General features: G+C 44.6%; 1 protein-coding gene across 4 annotated transcripts in view; it reads left to right on the top strand.

The window, feature by feature from the left end:
• Positions 1-727: 727 nt before the first annotated feature.
• ZNF106 (zinc finger protein 106) overlaps positions 728-23760 on the top strand; it is a 303557-nt gene continuing 280524 nt past the window's right edge. For 2 of the 4 annotated variants that reach the window (XM_086937206.1, XM_086937209.1), the window contains exons 1-2: positions 743-862; positions 21637-21719. The gene's annotated coding sequence lies outside the window, so the exon portion shown is untranslated. Of the gene's footprint in view, positions 867-21636; positions 21720-23760 lie in introns of all 4 variants that reach the window. The other 2 variants (XM_086937207.1, XM_086937208.1) reach the window with 2 other exon arrangements.

The raw sequence follows: 23760 nt of genomic DNA on the forward strand, positions 1-23760 counted from the left end.
AGGCCTCAAAAAACATTTAACTGCAAAAAATTGTTCTTGAGCTACAGTTCAGAGCATTCATTTAATATGTTGCAAAGGAGGTTTGTGATATTTGTACATTGTTAATTATATTTACTTAAGCATGAGTATCATAAATGGAAGCCATTTAATCATTATTTCTTCCTGCTGTAGCTGAAATGGGTGTACTTTCTGATATTTACGTTTCCCTATTCCTCATAGCGTGATTTTGCGCGCAAGATTGTGTCACTCATAGTCGTTAAAATGTCACTCATAATTTCTCAGAAATTATGAACCTATCACACATAGCAATCTGAGACCTTGACAGCTATGAGGCAGGCTGATACAGACAAACATCAAACACACATAATGCACACACATGGCAACGCAGGCATTCATTATAACACGTACGAAGCACACACATGCAGGGAGCTGCTTCTGAATTTGGCCCCTTAAAGAAAACTCGTGCTTTCCGAAAAATGAGGAAGCTGGTCTGGGACGGAAATTGAGCAGCTGGGACCGAGAGCGGAAGATCGATGCTGCTCTTTTTTAAGAAAGACAGCGCTATGAATGGGGGCTCTGACCCAGGGTGGGCGCGTGCAGCTATAGCGTGGAACTTGGGGAAGTGGGGTTGGAAAAATAAAGAGCCCGATGGCAATCCATCTGTCCCTTTTATGGCCATTGCGCTCACGGCCGACTTCGTTCTTGCTGCAGTACAATGACGCCACTTCCGGCGCTCCCGGATGTGCGTAGGCTTTTGCAAGAGGAATCCTCCGGCTTCAGGTATATGCAAAGGTGAGAGAGCTACTATCCATTGAGGATCTGCGGTTCGAGTCCCAGCCAGCCGGCAGACTGATGGTTTACAGTAGGTGATTTTGGCATTGTGTTTGAGGCAGCTGTGCTTTTTAAAAATGCATTTTAGTATTGTGATGGAGTGAATTCGGCAGTCACCATGACGACAAAGCTTGTTTTCCTTTGCAGGACCTATTCCTCGGGCCATGAGCAGGTCTGTCCGCAGTTGTTTAATGAGTTTAACAATCGGATTCCACTAAACTATGTGTTTATGGAAATACTCTATGAAGGAAGTGCAGCCTGGAGAGGTACAGAAAGTATCATTTGCAATCATAGCAGCGCCTCCCGGCATTCCGCATTCATAAACAGTTTGGCGGTTTGTAGGGCTTTTGGATTTTAGGGCGTTTTGTTTCCAAAGTACAAGCAATCGGTAATCAATGATTTTAGTGCAATCTCCCACTATACCCACATCAGTCCATTATTTGCTTCCTTCTGCTGGATCCTAATCCAGGCTTGTCTTCTTTATATTAAATTTAAATGTGCCCAAGGATTTGCTCCTCCTTACCTTTCTTCATTCATCTCAGTCTTCCAGTTACGAGGCATCCCATCTCGTCACTCCGGTGCTCCACAGACTCATCTTGACTCCTTTCTTCTCTTACCAAGCCCACCAAAACTAGAACTCCGTCCTGCTTCCACTCTTTTTCTCTCTCACATGTTTAAAGAACATTTTATTCCTCTCTTCTCGCACCTTATTTAAGCTCTGGTGAAAGAGCTCTTTAAATGTAATAACATAAAACATTCCCTGACTAAATCTTCTGAAATGACATACTTAATAACTTCATTGTGCTAGGTTAGGGCTTTTAATTGAGTTAACTATAACTAAAGTATTCAGTGGTTTTCGAGTTTAAAATGCAATATCAATTTCAATTCAAAATTACTTTATTCGGATTGCAAGAAATCCATAAAAGTCACACATTTACATAAAAGTACATTTTAAAATAATTACGCAATTTCCACAAATAGTTAAAAGCTGCAGTTGTTTTCCAAGCATTAATGTAAACATTCAATTATTAAAGTGCATTCCAATTTACTAAAGTGCTATTGCAGAGGGGACTTTAAGGCACATAAGCATTTCAGGGAGATTCCATTGATTTTCGTGCAGAGAAGATGACTTTCAGAAATGAGCTTACACGAAAAATCAGTTCATCATTTTCTAATTTTAAAAGCATGAGATAGGATTGAGTCAGGGAAACTGGTCTTTGTTTTTTAAAATATGGAACTAAAAACCACTTGATGTATTTCATAAAAAATGTACAATGAAAAAAGAAGTGTAAGTCATTTTGTCTACTGTGTCCATCGCAAGGGCAGGGGCGTAACTCATTTCCAGAATTCATCGTGCTGTGGCCCATTGGAAAACAAAGTGAGTATTTTATGATTCCAGCTCTTAAGCGATATAATAACGACCTTTTCCAGTTGGTCATAGGAAGTCTTAGATATAAAGGGATTTGTTGTGGAGATAAGTCGTTGTTTATGTTATTCACATATGATTTGACAGTTTGTTTTTGCAATTCTATCTCCAACCTCTTTTCCCTGAAGAGGGCGTAGAGTTCAATTTGTATATCCTTTTTGTCTGTGCTCTTGATCTGGGATGGATCGTTAAAAAGATGGGTTTTGCCAATGCTGTCTAGGCTTTCCTTTGTCGCCCGGAGCCATGGGATGCTCATGCCTTTGTCACAGGCTAGACATTCAGACACAATTTCCTGTGTTAAGGTAGCACGGTCATTGGCCCAAATGGCCAGCCAAAATAATGCAGGTCGCGTGGCAATAAAATCAGTTATGTAAGGCAAATTAAGTTCAGCATGGCAAATGTACCCGGATGAAGAGATTGGGGCTCCAAGCAGTTTTCTACATAACCGGTTTTCTTCTGTCTGCAGGCTAGATGGTTTCACTATCCCCCAAATCTCAGCGCCATAGGTTGCTACCGGGACACATTGCAGTCTGTATATTTTCACAATTGCCTTAGTTGTTTCTGACCTCTTTGGCCGTGGCAAGGCAAGGATTGAATTTATGGCCTTTGAGAACTTGCCTGTGGCGTGGGCGAGATGCCCACTCCACAGGCCGTTCGCAGCAAAGACCATACCTAGGTAGGGGAATGATTTGGTAGAATGCAACTTCTCTTGACCAATCGAAATGGAATTGAGTTGTTTGGCCCCTGGCCCACAGGTCATAATAAATGATTTTTTAAAATTCACTTTCAAGTCCAAGTTCCCCATAAAATGTGCAAAGCTCTTGACCAGGGCACGTAGGGCATTCGGTGTTAAGCCCATAATCACCGCATCGTCGGCATACAGGAGTGCGGGTAGCAGTTTCCCTTGGATTTTCGGGACATCAGTTGTCGTCTTTTGCAGGGAATCGCTCAGTCCGTTTATATAGATGATAAACAACAGGGGTGCTAAAACGCACCCCTGTCGGACGCCTCTTTCTACCTTGATTGCCCCTGAGATCTCACCCTCCATGCCAATTCGTACCTGGGCTTTAGTGTCCGCGTGTAGGAAGGCTAGGAAATGTACCAAGGATTCATCAAGGCCATAGGAGAGAAGTGTCGCCCACAATTTCGACCTATTCACTAGGTCGAATGCGGACGACAAGTCCATAAAAGCTAGGTAAATAGGAGAAGCCCTGGCTATGGTGTATTTGCCTATTATAAGATTAAGATTCAGGCATTGTTCTGTTGTCCCGACCTTGCTTCTGAAGCCCATTTTACATCTGTCCAGCACCCCTGTTTCTTCGGCCCAATCGTTCACTCTATTGTACAGCACCCGGCCCAGAATTTTCAGGGTGTTATCTAAGAGTGAGATGGGCCTATAGTTTGCAGGGTCAGATCTTTCACCTTTTTTGTAGATAGGCACTATTGTGCTTGTGGACCAGGTGTCAGGGATGGCGCCCATCGGTAGACAGTTGAAAACATTGACCAGAATGGGCCCCCAAAATTCTGGTTTGTGTTTAATTAGGTCAATTGGGAAGCCATCCGGCCCTGGTGCCTTGTTCCCGAGGCTTTGATTGATGGCCAAAACGACCTCCCCCAAGGTTATATCCAATGGGCTCAGTTTGCCATGGTTGTATTCTTCTGTAGAAGCAATAGGGTTGGCATATATTTTGGAGAAATGTTGCTCCCAATGCTGGCTTGAGATGGTGCAGCTAATTGGTGACAACTGTTTCCCCATGTCCCGCATCTTCCTTACAGCAGGCCAGAAGGTTGCACCATTTCCCACAGCAGCAGAGACAGTTAGTTCGTTCCAATGTTCCTCTACCATGGTGGCCTTCCTTGTCCCTATAGCTGTTTTATAGGCTTGCCTGGCGGACCGTACATTTACTTGACTCCTCGGTTTAGAATTTAGCGCCCTACGAAGAGCCTTATTTGCCGCTGAACAGCAACTGTCGAACCACCTAGGCTCGTCATTGTTTTTTCTGTAAGGGACTGTCAGAAGAGTCTTAATAACATGACACAGATTTGCAAAGTCTTTGACTATCCTTTGGTGGTTCCCATCAGTAAGTGAGCATGAGTCAACTATTGATTGGTGGTTGCTTATGATTATGTTCATAATGCGTCCGCAGTCCACCCCTTTCCACTTTAGCCTTAGGTTATCAGTTGATGGTTTACAGTAGGTGATTTTGGCATTGTGTTCGAGGCAGCTGTGCTTTTTAAAAATGCATTTTAGTATTGTGATGGAGTGAATTCGGCAGTCACCATGACGACAAAGCTTGTTTTCCTTTGCAGGACCTATTCCTCGGGCCATGAGCAGGTCTGTCCGCAGTTGTTTAATGAGTCTAACAATCGGATTCCACTAAACTATGTGTTTATGGAAATACTCTATGAAGGAAGTGCAGCCTGGGGAGGTACAGAAAGTATCATTTGCAATCATAGCAGCACCTCCCGGCATTCCGCATTCATAAACAGTTTGGCGGTTTGTAGGGCTTTTGGATTTTAGGGCGTTTTGTTTCCAAAGTACAAGCAATCGGTAATCAATGATTTTAGTGCAATCTCCCACTATACCCACATCAGTCCATTATTTGCTTCCTTCTGCTGGATCCTAATCCAGGCTTGTCTTCTTTATATTAAATTTAAATGTGCCCATGGATTTGCTCCTCCTTACCTTTCTTCATTCATCTCAGTCTTCCAGTTACGAGGCATCCCATCTCGTCACTTCGGTGCTCCACAGACTCATCTTGACTCCTTTCTTCTCTTACCAAGCCCACCAAAACTAGAACTCCGTCCTGCTTCCACTCTTTTTCTCTCTCACATGTTTAAAGAACATTTTATTCCTCTCTTCTCGCACCTTATTTAAGCTCTGGTGAAAGAGCTCTTTAAATGTAATAACATAAAACATTCCTTGACTAAATCTTCTGAAATGACATACTTAATAACTTCATTGTGCTAGGTTAGGGCTTTTAATTGAGTTAACTATAACTAAAGTATTCAGTGGTTTTCGAGTTTAAAATGCAATATTTAAACTTGCATACTACAACTTAAATGTTACCTTTCTCTTTTGTTAGTGTGTATATATATATATATATATATATATATATATATATATATATATATATATATATATATATATATATATATATATATATATATATATATGTAGTTATAGTTGGGACCTAATTTCCTTAGTAAAAGCATTTTTTATACTTGCCTATAACTTTGGTGTTAGACCAATCTTCATGACATTTTCCCATAAAAGTATCAAAGTAGGTTCTGTGTGTCATGGAAAGTTTGAGGGTGATCCGTGCAGTGGGGACCGAGCAATAAGGGCGCAAAATAAGGGTGCGTTTGTAATGTTAATTCCCAATGGAAAGCGTTGTCGAACCTACAGCCCGAACCACTGGACGGAATTAGACAAATTTGGCAGAAAGGTAGACTCTGCTTCACCAAGTTCCAAAAAAGAAAAGGGGGTTTAGACTGATCCCCAAGGCATGGTGTAGGGGTCTCACTGGGACCCTGCCACTGCATAAAAGCATAACAAAAAAATGCTGCAATTTTTTAAAAAAAAGCAAGTGCAGAATCGGGTTTGCATGTCCAAGTGGGTGCTTAGGGCCCCCCTCCATGGGCTATTCAAGGCCCCGGGTACCGCCACCTCCCCAGGATAGTGTTATAATTATATGCCGGGACCACCAGACCACCACTTCCCGGGCACAAATGATAAAATAATGCCCCGTGCAGACCTGGGGACCGCCAGTTCCCCGGGGGCGGTGGGGGGGGACGGGGGTGTTAATGTAATCATATGCAGGGGAGGCTCCCAGCTGCCCCGGGGACTGCCACATCCAGAGGCAGAAAAACAATAAATAGGGGGGCCATTGCGGACCCCACGCGACCACCATCTCCCAGAGCTTGCTGAAAAAAGGAGGGGGGGGGGGGATGCACGGCACCCCTCCAGGAGTACTACATAGCCCCCAGCGGGGTGCCTACCATCAGGATATTGCAGTTTGCTATAGCTTAGCAGGAGCACCGCTGACTGACTTTGGGGACCCGGGGTTGAGTCCCACCATCAATTAAATATGACTTTGATTACAAGAGTGATATAGCAAATATCATGAAATACGTCATCTGTCCTCACTTCTTTCGTAGAGCAAAATATAACTGCTTTCTTGTGGAGCTGTTTCTGAATCTTAGGAAGGCTAGCTTCTTTATAAGCCAACTTTGTTAACAATGGAATGGCTCTTGATGCTGCTAGAGAAGAAAGGTATATATCATCTTGAATCACTTGTATCACTTGTATCTCATATTTGTCTGTTGTAGATGTCCCCTAGGCCTTTTAAAAAAAATGTAGATGGCCTCCTACTGGCGACACCAGGCTATACTCCACTTAATCACCGATATTTCGATTGTGTCAGAAAGCATGTTTTGCGGGACCCCTTTTCCTGATATCTTATCTAGGGGCAATGATGTGGCGCAACAGCCATACCTGCTGACTTTGGAGCTGGGAAACCAGGTTCAGTTCCCGGGCATCTGCTTAACGTCCTGTGATTCTGGGCAAATCATTTAATCTCCCAGTGCTTACAAAACATGAATGTTTCCTTGTGTAATGTGAAAGATGCTCTTGTGAAGCTAACCTTTTGGGTCATGTTTGCGCTATATAAAATTGCCCAAAAATATATTGCAACATTTTGTGAGTGCTCTGGTTTCTAAGTACCACTCAAAACTGGAAGTGGAGCACAACCTTATGATGGCAGTAGCAAGAATCCATCCTCGCATTGACCGTCTGTCTCTTTGGAGAAAACAGGCACACCTGTCACATTTATTTTGAAAGTGTTTTTTATTAATCTATGGTGAATTTTGTGTTTAATGTGAAAAAGAAAGCACCATTTTGGTGCAAAATCTTTCTTGGAGGCTTTTCACTTGAACTTTGTAATAAGCATCTGTCACCTATCCACAGTCACTATAAAAACTTCAGCTTACTAAACAATCTTACTTTAATATTATGTGCCATATATGACCTGGACTCTGTAGCTGGAAATGGCTATCTATGACGCAGGGTACAAACTTCCAGAATTTTTTGTCGGGTGGTGGGGGGGCTCGACTTCTTAAAAGAAAGTTTGAAGATTTATATGGATGAGTGCTTTAAAATCTGTTTAGAAAAAGACGATTGTGACTAAACAAATTCCACTTTGTGTCTGGAAATGATCTGCAGTATTTGTTGCTCTTTGGTAACACGCCAAAGCCTTTTGCACACACATATTTTAGTCAGCGGTGCAGGTGCTCAACAAAGCCCTCTAATTTGAAAACCTGCCTGTGAGCGCGCAAGGCTTCCCTGCAAAGCAACCAATTGGATGACATTTGAGGGTTAGTTGAGTTCCTCTAAGCATTTTAACTATCAGCAAATTGGTGCTCTGTGGAGACCGGACTGTATTTTCCTTGCAAATTACTTCTGAGTGTAGGTATTACATTAATTAATTAAGAACCAAAATAAATACATCAAATGACTCGGGAATGCAAAGGAGACAGGCCAGAGTATATTATGAACTGGGTGCGCGGTGACCCTGACAAGGTTTATTTGAAGACATGCATTCTGTGACTCTTGAATCTTTTTTCACTTAATCTAATATTCCAGAGCGTCACTGAAAAGTACTATGTTGCATAAAAAGCAAGTACAATGGACTGTTCATATCTTTCTTTTTCCTCTCCATGTTTCCCCTTTGGGATATGTTGGCTCACTGTTAATAAAGCGACTTTCCATCTTTCCAACGAAAAAAAGCAACCGTTTTTTGTTGTTTTTGTCTGAGGACTAGCTTGCTATTTATGTTAGCTTGAAACTGGGTTTTTATCTCATGAATCTCTATACTTGTTTGTTAATTTATGTTTTTATTTAACCATTAGAATTTTTTTGTGCTTGCCAACAGGTCGTAAGTTGTCCAATGTCAAAAAAGCATACCTGGCATCTTGTTATAACAGAAACCATTTGATGACTGGTTAAGTAGGGCTTACAGTAAGAGTTCTCGAGACCCTTCTAGCCTTTGTATTTAACTGATCACTGCGTTCAAATAAACTACTTGCACTGACATACTTGAAAACAATTATTTCTAAAAGGAAGGTCCAGGACTGGAAAACTTGACATGAAGTCCTATGGTATTGCTTGGTTCACTTGAATTGCCATCAGGGGGTGTAGGTACTGAAACCACAAAAAACGACTCGCAGGCTTACCACAGCAGATGAAAAAACATCAAATCAAAGGGGGGTGTTCCAGGTTTTGGCGGCGAGGTGGTAGAACGATTGTCTGCTGGAGGCCGCTCTTCAGATGCGGGGGACTGTGGCTAGGGTGAGGTCGGCGGGCGGAGCTGGCAGTTGGGGGTGTAGAAGCTGAGTCGTCTGTTGAGGTATGTTGGACCAGTGTTATGCCTTGTGTGCGTGGGTGATGAGCTTGAAGATGATCCTCTTGTTGACGGGTAGCCAGTGCAGGTCTCTCAGCTGGGGTGTGATGTGGCTGCAGCGAGGGATGCCGAGGATCAGGCATGCAGAGGCGTTTTATATGCGTTGCAGCATTTCAGAAGTTTGGCTGAGGCTCCTGCTAGAGAGCGTTTCTGTAGTCCAGCCTGCTGCTGAAGAGGGCCTGGGTGGCCATTCTTCTTGTTTTGGTGGGGATCCACCTGTAGATCTTGCGGAGCATGCGGAAGCAGGAGGACGAGACTGCGTTGACCTGCTTTGTCATGGAGAGAGTGGAGTCGAGGATGAACCCTAGGTTGCATGCGTGGTCGGTGGGAGTTGGAGCTTTTCCCAATGCGGTCGGCCACCAGGAGTCGTCCCAGGCCGAGGGGGTGGAGCCGAGGTTGAGGACTTCCATCTTGTCCGAGTTTAGCTTCAGTCTGCTGTTCTTCATCCACTTGGCAACGTCTTTCTTTTCTTTGTGGAGGTTGGTTTTGGCGGCGAGGGGGTCCTTGGTGAGTGAGAGGATCAGCTGGGTGTCTGCGTATGAGATGATGTTGAGGTCATGCAATTGCGCGACGTGGGTGAGCGGTGCCATGTAGATGTTGAACAACGTCTGGCTGAGGGATGAGCACGGGGGTACGCCGGAGATGATCTCTGTGGCTTTGGAGCGTAAAGGGGGAGGCGGATGCTCTGGGTTCTGCCGGAGAGGAAGGAGGTGGTCCAGTCCAGAGCCCTGTCTCGGATCCCAGCGTCGTGGAGGTGTGTGAGAAGGGTGCAGTGGCAGACGGTGTCGAAGGCAGCTGACAGGTCCAGGAGGATGAGGGCCACGATTTCTCAGTTGTCCAGCAGGGCCCTAATGTCATCGGTGGCGGCGATGAGGGCAATTTTGGTGCTGTGGTTGCTGCGGAACCCAGACTAGGATGGGTCCAGAATGCTGTTCTCCCCGAGGTAGCGGGTCAGTTGTCTGTTGCTGTCTTCTCGATGACCTACACCGGGAACGGGAGCAGGGAGATGGACAGGAAGTTCTCGATGTCCTTGGGGTCAGCCTCTTGATCTCGACGTGCTTCCAGCTCTCCGGGAAGGTTGCTGTCTAGAAGGAGATGTTGATGGCTTTCCGGAGATGGAGTGCGATGCTGGTGCTGGCTTTGTTGAAGATGTGGTGTGGGCATGGGTCTGACGGATATCCGGAGTGGATGGTGTTCATGATTTTGATGGTGTCGTCGTCATTTATGTTGGTCCAGGAGAGCAGGGGGACAGTGCGGATAGTGGCCATGGGGGCAGAGGTCTCAGTGCTTTTTGGGGAGGTTGTGACATTGACGTGGTCATGGATGTCTGCGATCTTGCGATGGAAGAAGGTGGCAGGGGAGTCCCACTGGTCTTGCGAATATGGGATGTCGTTGGTGTTGGAGCTGGGGTTGGAGAGTTCCATCATAAGGTTGAAGAGCTCTTTGCTGTTGTGTGCGTTGTTGTCGGCGGTCTTTGAAGGAGTCTCTTTTGGCGGATCTGATGAGTTGATGGTATCTGCGGGTGGCGTTCTTGTGCGGTGCGTGGCTGTCCGGAGTCTGTTCACGGTGCCATTTCTTCTCTAGCTTACGGCAGGTTTGCTTAGAGGCCTGAAGGTCTTACGTGAACCAGTTGGCTTTCTTGCTGGTGGGTCTGTTGGAGGGTTTCTTGATCGGGGCAGGGTGTTGGCGCAGTCGTCGATCCATTGTCTGAGGTTGCGGAAGGCGGTAAATGGGTAGGTGGGTTCGGCGGGTGGGCAAGGATGGTGGTTAGCCGCTCTTCGCTGACTTTGCTCCAGCAGCGACTGGGGATCTGTTGTGTGTGGTGGTGCGTGGTGGGTTTCCGGAAGGTGAAGTAGATGCAGCAATGGTTGGTCCAGTGGAGTTCGGTAGTGTGATTGAAGGAGACGTGGGAGCTTGCGGAGAAGATGGAGTTAAGCGTATTGCCAGCGGAGTGGGTGGGTGTGGTAATGAATTGTCTGAGTCCGAGGTTGTCGATCAGGGTGGTGGAGTTGCGGTCGTTGTTGTTCTCGCGGTGGAAGTTCAGGTCCCGGAGAAGGATGTAGTCTGTGGAGGTGAGGGCGTGTGTACTGACAAAGTCAGCGATGGAGGCGCTGAACTGTGGTCGGGGTCTAGGGGGGTCTGTAGACGAGGGTTCCTCTGAGGGTGGTTTTGGGGTCAGTGTAGATCTGGAAGTGCAGGTGTTTGGCGGTGCTGAGCGTGTCGTCGGTGTTGGTCGAGACTCTGAGAGTAAGGTTAGATTCTAATTGTGTTCATGAGCCTGGCACCAGTACGAATCAGCACATGCGTACACGTACATGAATCTGCAGAGTACTTACAAAAATTATTATTCTCTGCTCCTTGTTTAGAAAAGCAATGCTGGTTCCCGCAGGAGGCGGGGAGCCGGCAGGGACAGTGGGGGGGCTTTGGGACCCCCCCCCCCACTGTCTCCAACAGAGGGGGCCAGGCCGTGGGGGATGAAGTACCTGCTGGGCTAGTTGGCCCACAGGGGACCTCAGGATTGAAGAGGAATTAATTGCCCAACTTAAAATGCGCCACATGGCCTGTTTGCACATTTCACCTCAGGCCCCGCCCCCTTCCTTCACTATTGAGCAAAATATTCCTCTAAAATCAGCCGAACTACAAATTCCTATTTACTCACCTGTTATCATGAGAGATGTCAGTGCTGCTTCTTTGAGCCCAGTACGGACCCTGAAAAGTAAATCTAAGCGTACTTACCAGTAACTTGAATTTCCTTCCATAGGATATCATTGCCTGCTATATAAAATATATATTAATTAAAAAAATATATATAAAAAAACGAAGATTACAATTTCAATATTTAAAAAAAATAAAAATCTTCTATAAATATTAAAAATATGTAATGTAATTTAAAAAAATTAAATATCTAAAAATAAATAGTTTAAAACAATGTAGTAAATCAGTATAAAAAAATATAACAATTAATACATTTAAAAATTATAATTTACAAAACCTTTTGAAATTCACTGAAAAAATTTCAATGGTTTTGTATGAGTGAAATGTCCAGCTAACTATAACATGTGTGAAACCTATGTTTTTTTTCAGTGAATTTCCAAGGTTTTTTAAATTCTAATTCCTAACTATAACGTGGCTGAAACCTATGGTCATGCATCTCATACTTTGCAGGTTTCTTCAATGGGTGGAGGATGAACAGGATACGCTTGTTAGTTAATATCTATTTCTTTATTTAGTTATTATTCCTCTCTGTTGCATGGCAAGTTGCCCAAGTTTAAGATAATAAACTTCTCTCTTTCTTTTTTTGTCGTTCCTTTCCCCTTTCATGCTTTTTTCTCCCTCTTGTTCTTTCTCCTCTTTGTCTTTCTTACTTTGTTGTTTGCTTTCTTTTTGGTGCTTTTTAGGTCTCGCCTATCCCATTCCGGAAGGAATGGATAAGGGAGAATTATAGGAGGCAAAATAATTCCTCAAAGCATCAGGCGGATTTCAAACAGTTCACATGAACACAAGCACGCGCTTTTCCCCCACAGGCTTTTTATTACCATTTGCTCCTGCCTCCGGGAGCTTCAAAGGGATCTGCTCCCCCGCCCACTGCTTCCCACTTTTGACGGCCGCCAGGCTGTGTCTCGCATTTCTTCTCCCCCTCCCCACAGCAATGCCAAGAGCTTGTTGTCCCAATTGTCTCTTGTTTTTAAAATGTTGGTTACTGATCTAACTTGGATTGGGGGAATCTGCCCCCACCCGGACTATTATTCAACAGATCGAGGAAAGCTCTTGCGCAGCAGTCACAGTTATCTCAACCAGGAAATAGCGCACAAAGATATCAAATAAGAGCCTTAAGTTGCAAAGTGTGCAGTGCAGGATCCTCATGTAAGGATGCCGTTTTCGTGTCAGAAAGTAATTCTAGGTGTAGGCATGTGTCTGTGTGTTTCTGAAGAGGTCCACATTTCAGCAGAGCGCGCAGGTGGTTAATAAGCTGAAAGATTACCACTTTGCCATGGGTGACATTGTTTGTTCAACGGGAGCTGCAGGAATTCTTAACAAAGGTGTGTCATACTTCCACACTCAGAAATGTACGTGTGCTCCAAGCAGCCTGGGACTGTTTTCCATACATAGGCACCCACTACTGATATAGCGCTACAGTGGGCGCCTTGTCTCACTCTCAAACCCTGTAGTTTAGTCACACCGCCCTCTCAAACCCCAGCTACCTGGATCTTCAGGGAGAGGCATTGAATGCGGCTCCATCATTTCCACCCGGATCGGGCAGACGACGTGGCGCTGTAATGTGTGATCCTCTGCATTGTGAACACATGGACAGCCGACCTCTGCGGACAGACTGAGGGTGTGCACACTGCTCGGGAGTGTTTGAGAGGGTTCCCCACAGCAGGCACAAAGAACCAACAAGAGTTGTTACTTGTTCCAAGAGGGGTGGGTGAAGTAGGTGGTGTGAGATATGCGACAGCATGCCTGAATTCAAGTATTTGCAACAAGCTTTTACTATTTCCAAGACATCAGGCAGGTCCACAGTGCTGTAAATGACTGCAACTCAACGATACCCTCTTTGCTGACCCCTGCAGCATGAAGGGCGGCATCGGTCCGGCCCGCTTCTCAGTTGTGAATTCAGCAGCGCATGTTTAACTCCTGGAGTCTCAGTCACAGGCAAAGCTGTTCAGCCGACTGATACACCGATATTATTATTGAGACCTACAAGGATTCAATTTGTCCCAGAACAGTAATTTGTGCCGTCCTTCCTGCGCTGCTGCATGTTTTCGTTGCCTCTTTTGCTTGTTTTTAAATGCGATTAACAACCTCACATTCATTTTTTTTTACAGTTTTTGGTTACTGAAAAAATAAAAGCCCTCACGCCATTTCGCACTTGAGTACGTGCTTGTTGTTATTACTCTGCGTCTGTTTGTCCCACATGGACAGTCACCTCTCTCCCACTTCCACTCTCATCTTTCTCTCACACTCCCACACCCTCTATCCACTCTCATCTCGAAATACCACTGCCCTCTCTCATCCCTCCCTCACACAAACTGTCTCCTCTCTATACTGCCTACTCACACATGCTACCTCCCCATACCGCCTCACGCTGTGCGCTGGCCACCTCTCGTCTCCCCCCGGTGCCCCTTCCACTTGTCCCTCTATCTCTTGTACTCTTTCTCACACAGCCCTCTTGCTCTCTCACACACTACTTTTGCCTCTCTCAAGTGGTTGACTCCGGTTTTCAAGCAAAGTTTCTATACCATAACTTTTTAAAATTATAGTCTGTCACCAATATTTTCTTAAACCGCTTTGCTCTGCCTGCTGTTGGACACTGTTTCTTGCAATGCTTTTTAGTAGCTTTGAAACACGAGCTGTTTGGGTCTTTTTGACTTCCTCTGAAATGTTCTATGTAAGAACGACTTCAGATACATTCCCTTCTTTACAAGAATGTGCCAGGATTTAAAATAGTGTCTGAAATGGAATGCACCCGCTGCCTAGAAGTTGATTCCTTGGATAGAGCGCTTTTTTGGTGCTGTAAAATACAGGCGAGTCTTGCCCATGGTATTTTCACAGAAGACATCCCATGCCGCTTTTGTAAAAAACAAAAAAACACCTTTGTGTTAGCATTATAGTTTATTATCTGTATTTTGAATCAAATGTGCTCAAACGGATTCCTTCGCCCCGCCGTAGAACTGTCTCCCAGTTTAAATGTATTAACTCATTCACACACCTGCACTAATCACAGGAATTTAAATGTAATCAATTACACCTGATCCTCCTTTGGACATGCACCGTTGTTGTTTGCTACTTACATTGGAAAACACCTCTCTAGCTTTATGGGATTGGATAACATATTTTCCTTCTAGAATTTTCTGTTTTGTCAGCTCTGCTAGTTTCAGTAGTGCAGTAACTATATACTGCCATATAACATTTTAATATGGAATTGCAATACAGTTCAAGGTGTTTTTCTTGGGAGTTGCTTTGAGTACGTTTTTGAATGCAAATGTGTTTGCCAAAATCTTTATATGCTTAGATCAAATTGAGTATTTGTTGTACTGTAACCTTCTTAAGTTACCACTCAACGCCACAGCACCACTCAACGCCACAGCACCACTCAACGCGACAGCACCACTCAGCGCAACAGAATCACTCAGCACCACTGAATGCCACAGCACCACAGCACCACTCAATGCCACAGCACCACTCAATGCCACAGCACCACTCAATGCCACAGCACCACTCAATGCCACAGCGCCACTCAATGCCACAGCGCCACTCAATGCCACAGCGCCACTCAATGCCACAGCGCCACTCAATGCCACAGCGCCACTCAATGCCACAGCGCCACTCAATGCCACAGCGCCACTCAATGCCACAGCGCCACTCAATGCCACAGCGCCACTCAATGCCACAGCGCCACTCAATGCCACAGCGCCACTCAATGCCACAGCGCCACTCCACGCCACAGCGCCACTCCACGCCACAGCATCACTCAACGCCACAGCATCACTCAATGCCACAGCATCACTCAACGCCACAGTACCCCACAACGCCACAGTACCCCACAACGCCACAGCACCACTCATCACCACAGCGCCACTCAACGCCACAGCACCACTTAACGCCACCGAAGGCCACAGCATCACTCAGCGCCACCGAAGGCCACAGCACCACTTAACACCACCGAAGGCCACAGCATCACTCAGCACCACCGAAGGCCCCAGCATCACTCAGCACCACCGAAGGCCACAGCATCACTCAGCACCACCGAAGGCCCCAGCATCACTCAGCACCACCGAAGGCCCCAGCATCACTCAGCATCACCGAAGGCCCCAGCATCACCGAAGGCCCCAGCATCACTCTGCACCACCGAAGGCCCCAGCATCACTCGGCACCACCGAAGGCCCCAGCATCACTCGGCACCACCGAAGGCCCCAGCACCACCGAAGGCCACAGCATCACTCAGGAAGGCCACAGCATCACTCAGCACCACTGAAGGCCACAGCATCCCTCAGCACCACTGAAGGCCACAGCATCACTCAGCACCACTGAAGGCCACAGCATCACTCTGAACAACCATTCAACAACAACTGGTTCTAATATGTTCTCTCAATGTTTCAAACTTTATTACAAATGTCACAAAAAGATGTTAATATTTCACTTCTGTTCTTGGATTTTCTTCACAATAAAATACACTGAACATAATCTTCCCAAAAGTTATTTACAAAAGTTTAAGCTATTGCCATTATAAATTACAATAACTTTTATTTAAGTATTAATTATTAAATAAAATAAAAGCCATTGTTATTTGTAATATTAATACATATAAGTCATGTAAATACAACACATATTGCATTACAAATGCTATAGGTGTCACGTTTGCAAAAGTTAAAACTATTGGCATTGTAAATGACAAAGCTATTAATTTCGCTATTTTCAAAACCAACACATAAAAAAATTAAAATTGTAAATTGATACTTGTATAGCGCACTACTCACCCGCAAGGGTCTCAAGGCGCTTGTACGAATACCGCTGTGGAACCCGTCCTGGCTTTCCCTGTGAGGCGTCAACTCCTGGGCACCCCCAGGGTGGAGGCCAGGCATCCTTAGCGTTGTGGGGGCCGTTGTGGAGATTAAGCAAGCTATTGCCCAGAGTTGCAGAGTGGAACTCTATGATTAGAATAGGCACCGAGGCGAGAATTATCAGGTCGGTGGAATTTTGAGCCCAAGACCCGCCGAGGCGGGGAATTGAACCCTGGTCCCGGGCTAGACCTCTGCATCAGGGTCTGCCGCTCTAACCATTGAGCCACACTTCTCCACACATAAATACAAAATGTGTCATTTACAATACTAATGCCTCAAACTTTCCCAATGCGAGACCTATTGCATTGCAAATGCTTGTTCTTTTACTTTGTCTCGGTCAGTCCCACTTGCTGATTCAACAAGCATTTGCAATGCAAATGGTCTCGCAGCATTAAAGTTTGAGTTACTGGCATTGTAAATGACAATGCTTTGCATTAATTTTTTTTCTTTAATTTGCAATTGGTATATAAATATTGTTTGGGAATGGTTAGCTGTTGCTTATGCTAAGCAAAGTTTGCAGTAATATAGAGTGCTAGTCTTGCTTGTTATAAGCATGCTGATTTAAAGCGCTCTTATACCTAAGGGTAAAGTTTGCGCTATATAAAAGTGAAAACTGATAAATAAATAAAACAAGCGGAAGCAGATTTTTTACTGTTTCTGCATCGCTCTGTACATTTACCGAATTAAGTCTGCCTAAAGAAGCCATATGGTCGAATTTAGAAGGAAAGTAACATTTTTTTCTCCACGTCAAAGTTGTGTTTTTCATTTACGAGGACCTCAAGAAGCAACAAAACTGCTATGTATCTGAGGCAGCGATTCACTGAATGCCTGTTTTTAAGCAGGCCGTATTTCTTTTCACATTGCATGCATTTTTAGCACCTTAAATACACAACGTGTAGCAAGAAATAAAGAACAAAATGCATTTGAGTCTGGGAAGAGTTGTACACGCTGTATGAAGGGATGGGGCAATTAAAAGAACAGCCTGCCCCTGTGTACCATTACAGTGAAACTGCACCCTAGGCCCGACCCTTTCCATTAAATAGTTGCATGCGAGAAGACACATCCGAGCTGTGACACTGCATTACCCACGACAGAGAAATGTGAAGTCAGCGTAAGAGACGGGGCTTTAGTCTTGGAAAAGCGCTGAGCGGGGAAAGTTTTGGTTGATGCAGGAAAGGAGGCTCCTTTGAAGCTGTGGTGTGTCCGCTCGTGAAGGAGAAAGTGGCGACCGCCTCCCCCTCCTCACTTTTGGATAGAATACCACGTCTAGTCGTGAAAAGCAGCGGCCGCCCCACGTTGCCAAGACTGTCTCCATTGACAAAGCCAATAGTTCTGACTTGATGTAGGTATTATTTTACTTGTTTTATCATATACCTGGATGCAATGACAGAAACGGCAAAATACAAGTCGGCCGGCACACTATGCTAAGCACAGATTTTTAGCTTACGTGTTTTTGAGCCACACCCTTTTATCACACTTCATTACACGCCCCTTTGAGAGACACCCCTCCCCCAGTTTTTTCATCCCTTTTAAAGCCCTGCCCGTGATAGACCTACTTTGTGTATGCAATAAAAGTTTCCACCACTGCAGTCATTGCTGTACTTGCTCTATGTAAGTAAAGCTGACACTGAATCTGACATGCCGATGTTTGTGGTTGCAACAGTGATTTGCATGGTAGAGCACGCGGGAGGCAGATGTGAAGAAAAATAACTGTTTCTGTCCATTTTTTCACGCCTCAGGCCAAGTACTGGTTGTGTTACTGCACGGAGGCTTTTAAAAATGGGAATTCAGGTAGCCGATCTTATTAAAGCAACACCAAATCCACTCAAAACTGTCATCAGGTCTCAGCTAGTAACGCGCTGAAAGCGCGTTCTCGCCAGAGAACTATTGTCAGCGTCTCAGCAGTCTGAGAACACTGAAGTGAGACAAGACCTGGCCGCGCGCAGCGTTTCCCCATAGGATAACGTTGTGCGCGCGGCCAGGTCTTGTCTCCACAGCATTCCAGGGCTGACCGGATCGCGTCGCACGCCTCTCTGGAATGCAGGGGGAGTCTGCAGAGAGGTGCGCAGCGCTGATAAACAGGCAGGCACTGAGATGCAATCACTTGTTTGAGCACGTTACTGGTATTGCATGTACAATAACAAAAATATGCTGCATTTTAAACTAGTGTGCTTGTAAAACGCTTTAATGCCATCAGGTCCAGTTCGCGCAATGTAAATGCGAGCACTTTTAAATTTAAAAACTTCATATCCCGCCTCGGTGTAAATAAACCTACCTGAACAGGAGGCGCACGTTTACAAAGTGTGTATATACGGCGGGACCGCAGTGACCTGGTTGCGGTGCTGTGTGCGAAGCTCTGCTGCTAACCAACCTCGCATCCCGAGTGTAAACCGGGCTGGCCCCAGCCCGGATCATGGTCTGCGGGTCCTGGGTCGCTTCTGTAAGGCCTCCTTTCGCTGCTCGCCTTCAGCCCGAGGCGCAGGAGGACAGCGAGCTGCGCCCGCGAAACACCGCTCCGCAGGCTCCAGACAGGACACCTTCCTCGGAGGGAGACCAGCTCGAATATGTATATATTAATCTCATTCCATTGTCCTGGATATTTTTGTCATATTTAAACTTTGTCGGTAAAGGAGATGTGTGCTAGTAAGAGGATTCTTCCTGTGAAGTATTCAACATCGTTAAGGCACCAACATGAGTTTTGATGACGCTGGTTGGGGGTTTAAATCATAAACTATAAAGTCTTACTATGTGGTGCGGGCTAAAGCCTGCCAATGATCCATCTATTCATTCACCCTGGCAGGGAGAATGAGAGAAATCTCGGGGCGCGCCAAGATGGAATGCCCAGCGCGCCACCTACAAATACTGCAACGTAACGATGACACATGGACGGAGAGGTAAACAAAGCAGCATTATAAAATGAAACTGCATGCAAGCCCAGATCTGGGCCGGGATAGAGCACCGGCAGCTCTGCTAGGCCATGACTGTCTCGGTGAAGGGTGACGGTCGGGTCCGTGTGCGTTGAGCAATGAGTTCCCAAGAAGCGCGTGTGCTCTGAGTTCTCACTTTGGCTGGCCAGTAAAGACACAGACACACAAATACACCAGGGCACATATAAGCATGAACACACATGCACACATCGAAACACAAGCACATAAAAGCGCTACGAGGCCTCCGGGTAGTCTGCGCCTAACAAAACCCATTTAATAATAATAATAATAATAAAAGCACAGACACGCAAATACACCAGGGCACATATAAGCACGCACACATTGAAGCACAACCACATACATGCACACAAATACACCAGGGCACATATAAGCACGCACATCGAAACACACGCACATAAAAGCACAGACATGCAAATACACCAGGGCACATATAAGACCGCACACACATGCAAACACCTACACAATAACACATTTCTATATTGCCATGCAAGTACACAAGCAAACCCAAATATAAGCCCACAGATGCATACACACATATATAGGCACTCACGCAGCCCACACAATTGCACATGGTTCCATTCGGCTACATAAAAACTCACACTCAATGCCACACAGAAACACGTAAAAGTTTGTTTAGGTATGCCACGTGGATCCATGCACACACGAGGCATACACGCTCTCAAGCCAACACACACATCCAAACGCGCACACATGGATCCGTGCACAATGTGTCACACACACATGCACGGGCAAACACGGCCACCTGTTCACACATTCATCACTGCTCTTGTGCTGCATGGAATATTACAGTTGGTGTTGCAATATTTAGCAATGCCAATAGCTCAAACTTAATTAACCCGAGACCTATTGCATTGCAAATGCTTGTTTTTAAGAAGTTGCTGTGGCATGTTGGGTGCGCTGTCATATACCTCTGTCTTATAATGGAGATGAATAAACAAACTGACTGAATCCTATGACTTGTTGAAAGCAGATAGAAGGGATGAGAGCAACTACCTACACTTTCAACCATAAATCAAATCAGTGCTACTTTATTAGAGCAGCAATGTAGTTAAGTTCATAGTGAAATTGTTGAATGTGCAAAGAAATTCTAGTCAGGGAGTGTTTCATGTTAGGACATTTAAAGGGCTCTTTCACCATAGTGTTGATAAAAGGAGGTGAAATATTTCCGAAGTGAAGGCAAATGAGCAGATTCTACGAAGAGTGAAACAAGAGGGATACAAATGTTCTTAAAGTGTGTGAAAGAATAAGGGTGGAAGTAGAGCTGCTAGGATGGAATTCTAGTTTTGGGTTGCTGGTGTAGAGAATGAAAGGAGTCCAATTGATTATGTGTAGTATTGGGTGAGGAGATGCGGTGATCATTAGGAGGGAGGAAGACTGCCGTAAATGAAAAAAGGTAAAGATGGGCAAATTGTTGGCCACATTTAAATTTAATAAAAAGAAGACAAGAATTGTTAAGAAGCCGGCAGAAGAAAGCAAATAATGGCGAGATGTGGGCAAGTGGTAGATTACACTATAGTAATTGGCTATTGATTGCCTGCTCTTCTAATACAACACGTTCCTAATGCATTGAGTCACATGTTTGTGCTATTAGTGGAGCGCTGCCTTTTTCATGATTTAATGTTTAGGTTGAGAAGGTTCCGTCTCTTCCTAAGCATAAAGCTGCTTTCTTTTGCTAGACCCCATCACCTTCGGCTGAAGGCCCATTTATAATAACCAGCACTGAGGGGCCAGTTGTACCTCAGGAGCCCTGTAACCTGACATCTCATTAGGGAGAAGAAGTGGAAAGATAGCATGTCCTCAACTGTCAACCTTCTAAATTGAAATCATAGGAACTGGTTGCAACTGAATTGCTGAAGGCAAATCTTTAAGATTTACTACGTTTAGCAACATTTGTGAGCATTGGGAGATTGATGTAGTACACATCTGTAGTGCACTGCTGTACAAAACAATGTAGCAAATTACAGCTCTTGCTATAGTTCAAGATTTAGCTGAAGAGGAATGATTGTAAGCCATAAAAGAGGTTGTAGATAATGTCATTTCAGTGGTACTCCTATAACAAGGTGTAATTAAAAGCAGTAGCCCGCTATTTTGGTTGAATGGGTTTGACGAATGTCACTTATGAATGAGGTAATTGAAGAATAGTATTAGTGAGTTTTGTGTTTTGAAGTGATCAAAAGACGCATTTATTGTAATTTGACTTAGGTGGAAACCCACCTTCCATTCATTTACTTGTAAAGAATTTTCAATAGTGTTGTCCTCAGTTGGATAACAGTTCTGTGTTGTCTGTACAACTTGTACTGGATCTGTACCACTTAAGTGGTCAAGGCATTATAAAGGGGTGTTTGTTTTGCTCCAGAGGAACTGAACCTGTTTTTATCTGGTTTCAGGGATGAACATGAGTCCCTGAGGTATCTGTAGAAGTGGACACAATGGGTGGCCCTAGAAGGCACCATGTCAAAGTCTGAAGAAGGTAAGTGAATGTCTGAACAGTCCATGTTTTACTTCAGCGTGTCTATCCTACAGGGGGAACTCCTTATTTACATCAAATGAGTAATGTTTTAATTTCTTAATATTTCTATTAAATATAAAGTTGAGTGTGAGAATTGCTGCTACATGTGCACACATTGCTTTTTAACTTTTAATGGTTTAAGTCTGTTATTTACATTTTTGAAATCATTGGTCTAATTGCTGAAGAGGCGTGGTATAGGCATTTTTACTTTTGAAAGCACTTTTACACTGGCTATTGAGGTGGACTTGCCAGTCTAATTGCTATCTTTTCATTGGACTTCACTTTGCTTGGTCTTTAGTAGCAGCCATTTTGTTCAGCCTGCAAGTGTTTTTCTCTTCCAGCCTAAAATGTGCAGGCCTGTTAGGACCTATAAAATTTCAAACTTCAGTGCATCTGCACACCCTCCTAGTAAAGGTAAAGTTGACTAAGAATTGCTCTACAATTTCACACAGTGCTTTGTAATTTTTAGTACTCTAGGTCTGTTGTTATTTCAGTTTTGGGCTTACTTTTGAAGGTATCCTTGCACTTAGTCTATTTAGGCTGTTAAAGTGTTCTCACAAGCCTAATTGCTGTCTTTTTGTCGGCCTCCGTCATTGCTGAAACATTACCGATAGATATTTTGTTCAACGTACTACTTACTGTTTCTTTCTCGTCTGGCCTAACACCTGCAGGCTAGCAGCGGCGGATGGCACGCCAAAGATAACTGTTTTTTTGTAATTTATTTTCTCCTGTTTACTCCCTGAAGTCTGATATGCTGCAATTCCTCCCACCCCGCAAACTCTCCTCCAACCATCACTTATACTGCAGTTTTGCCTTTGGCTCTGAGAGATGTGGCAGAAGATTCACAAAAATCTGAAAGGTACTAGTGCCCATGTTCAGTCACTGTACCCCTGAGGCCTTGATAGTCTGTGTCAGGCTTTTTTAGCCCGCTATGGTTCTTTTTTAGTAAACTATAGACCTCTGCGGCGCTGACCAGAAGCCCTTGATCTTTTATCCACAGCACTATTCGAAGTGAGTGCCGACTCATTGCAAATTCGGGGTTTTATGTTATTTTGACATTCACTTTTAACAATTATTTTGACAAGATGCGTGATCTCAAATTTTAAAGAGGTGTTTACTTATTCTAATTTGGTCATGAGTACCACTTAACATTCACATGTCAGTAGCCATGCACTATGCTGTATATATTTTATGCTCTAAATCACTTGTTTTTACATCACTTCTTCACACTTCCTTTGCCATGGTCTGATATTATTTTAAGGGCTTATTGATGCAGATATGATTGCTGATGATCTGAAGCTTACGCTTGGTAATTCTTATGAGCAGCTGTATATTGTTTTGGAACATATTGCATATTCCTTGGTCGGAAGAGCTAAAACCTTTGTGCCCTCAATAATGGCTCCCCATTGCCATGACCTGCGAATGTTGTAGCTCTGTTGGTGACGTAACTACGATCTATGTACAAAACTGGAATGGTACAATCGCAACATGACTGCAGGTGTATGATTTATGAATCCAAGGCACATTTTTTTTGTTTCTATTTTGTCCTTCTCAAATTTATCAGTTCCCAGTCCTGGAGTTTCTCTCATGCATCTTGTGAGCAGCGCCCTGATTGGAGGGAGCGGGCTCAGTCGGTGATCCACAGGGCACTAGAGGCCTGCACTCACTCTCAGATCACCTGTCTTAACACAGCTGGGTTGAGAGGTTTAAATTGAGCATGTCTGGCTGGCTGTCCCAAGACAGCCGGCTAAAGAGACATGCAGCCTTTAAACAGTGCAAAGAGCCCTCTGCCCACCACTACTCCCTGCTGTCACTCCGCAGCCCCCACCCCACCCTGAAGCTCGGTTCAAAACGGGACGATGAAAAATAAAATGGTAAAGAATTGCCATTTAATTTTTCATCTCGGGTGACTGTGGGGGCATTTAAGTGGGGCGACGCTCCTCTGCTCCAATGGAAGAGCTGCCCCTGATTTTAATAGTTTAAAGATAATAGGACTTTGGCA

This window comes from Lissotriton vulgaris, chromosome 9 (genome assembly GCF_964263255.1).
Source record: "Lissotriton vulgaris chromosome 9, aLisVul1.2, whole genome shotgun sequence".
In the NCBI taxonomy this organism is placed as follows: domain Eukaryota; kingdom Metazoa; phylum Chordata; class Amphibia; order Caudata; family Salamandridae; genus Lissotriton; species Lissotriton vulgaris.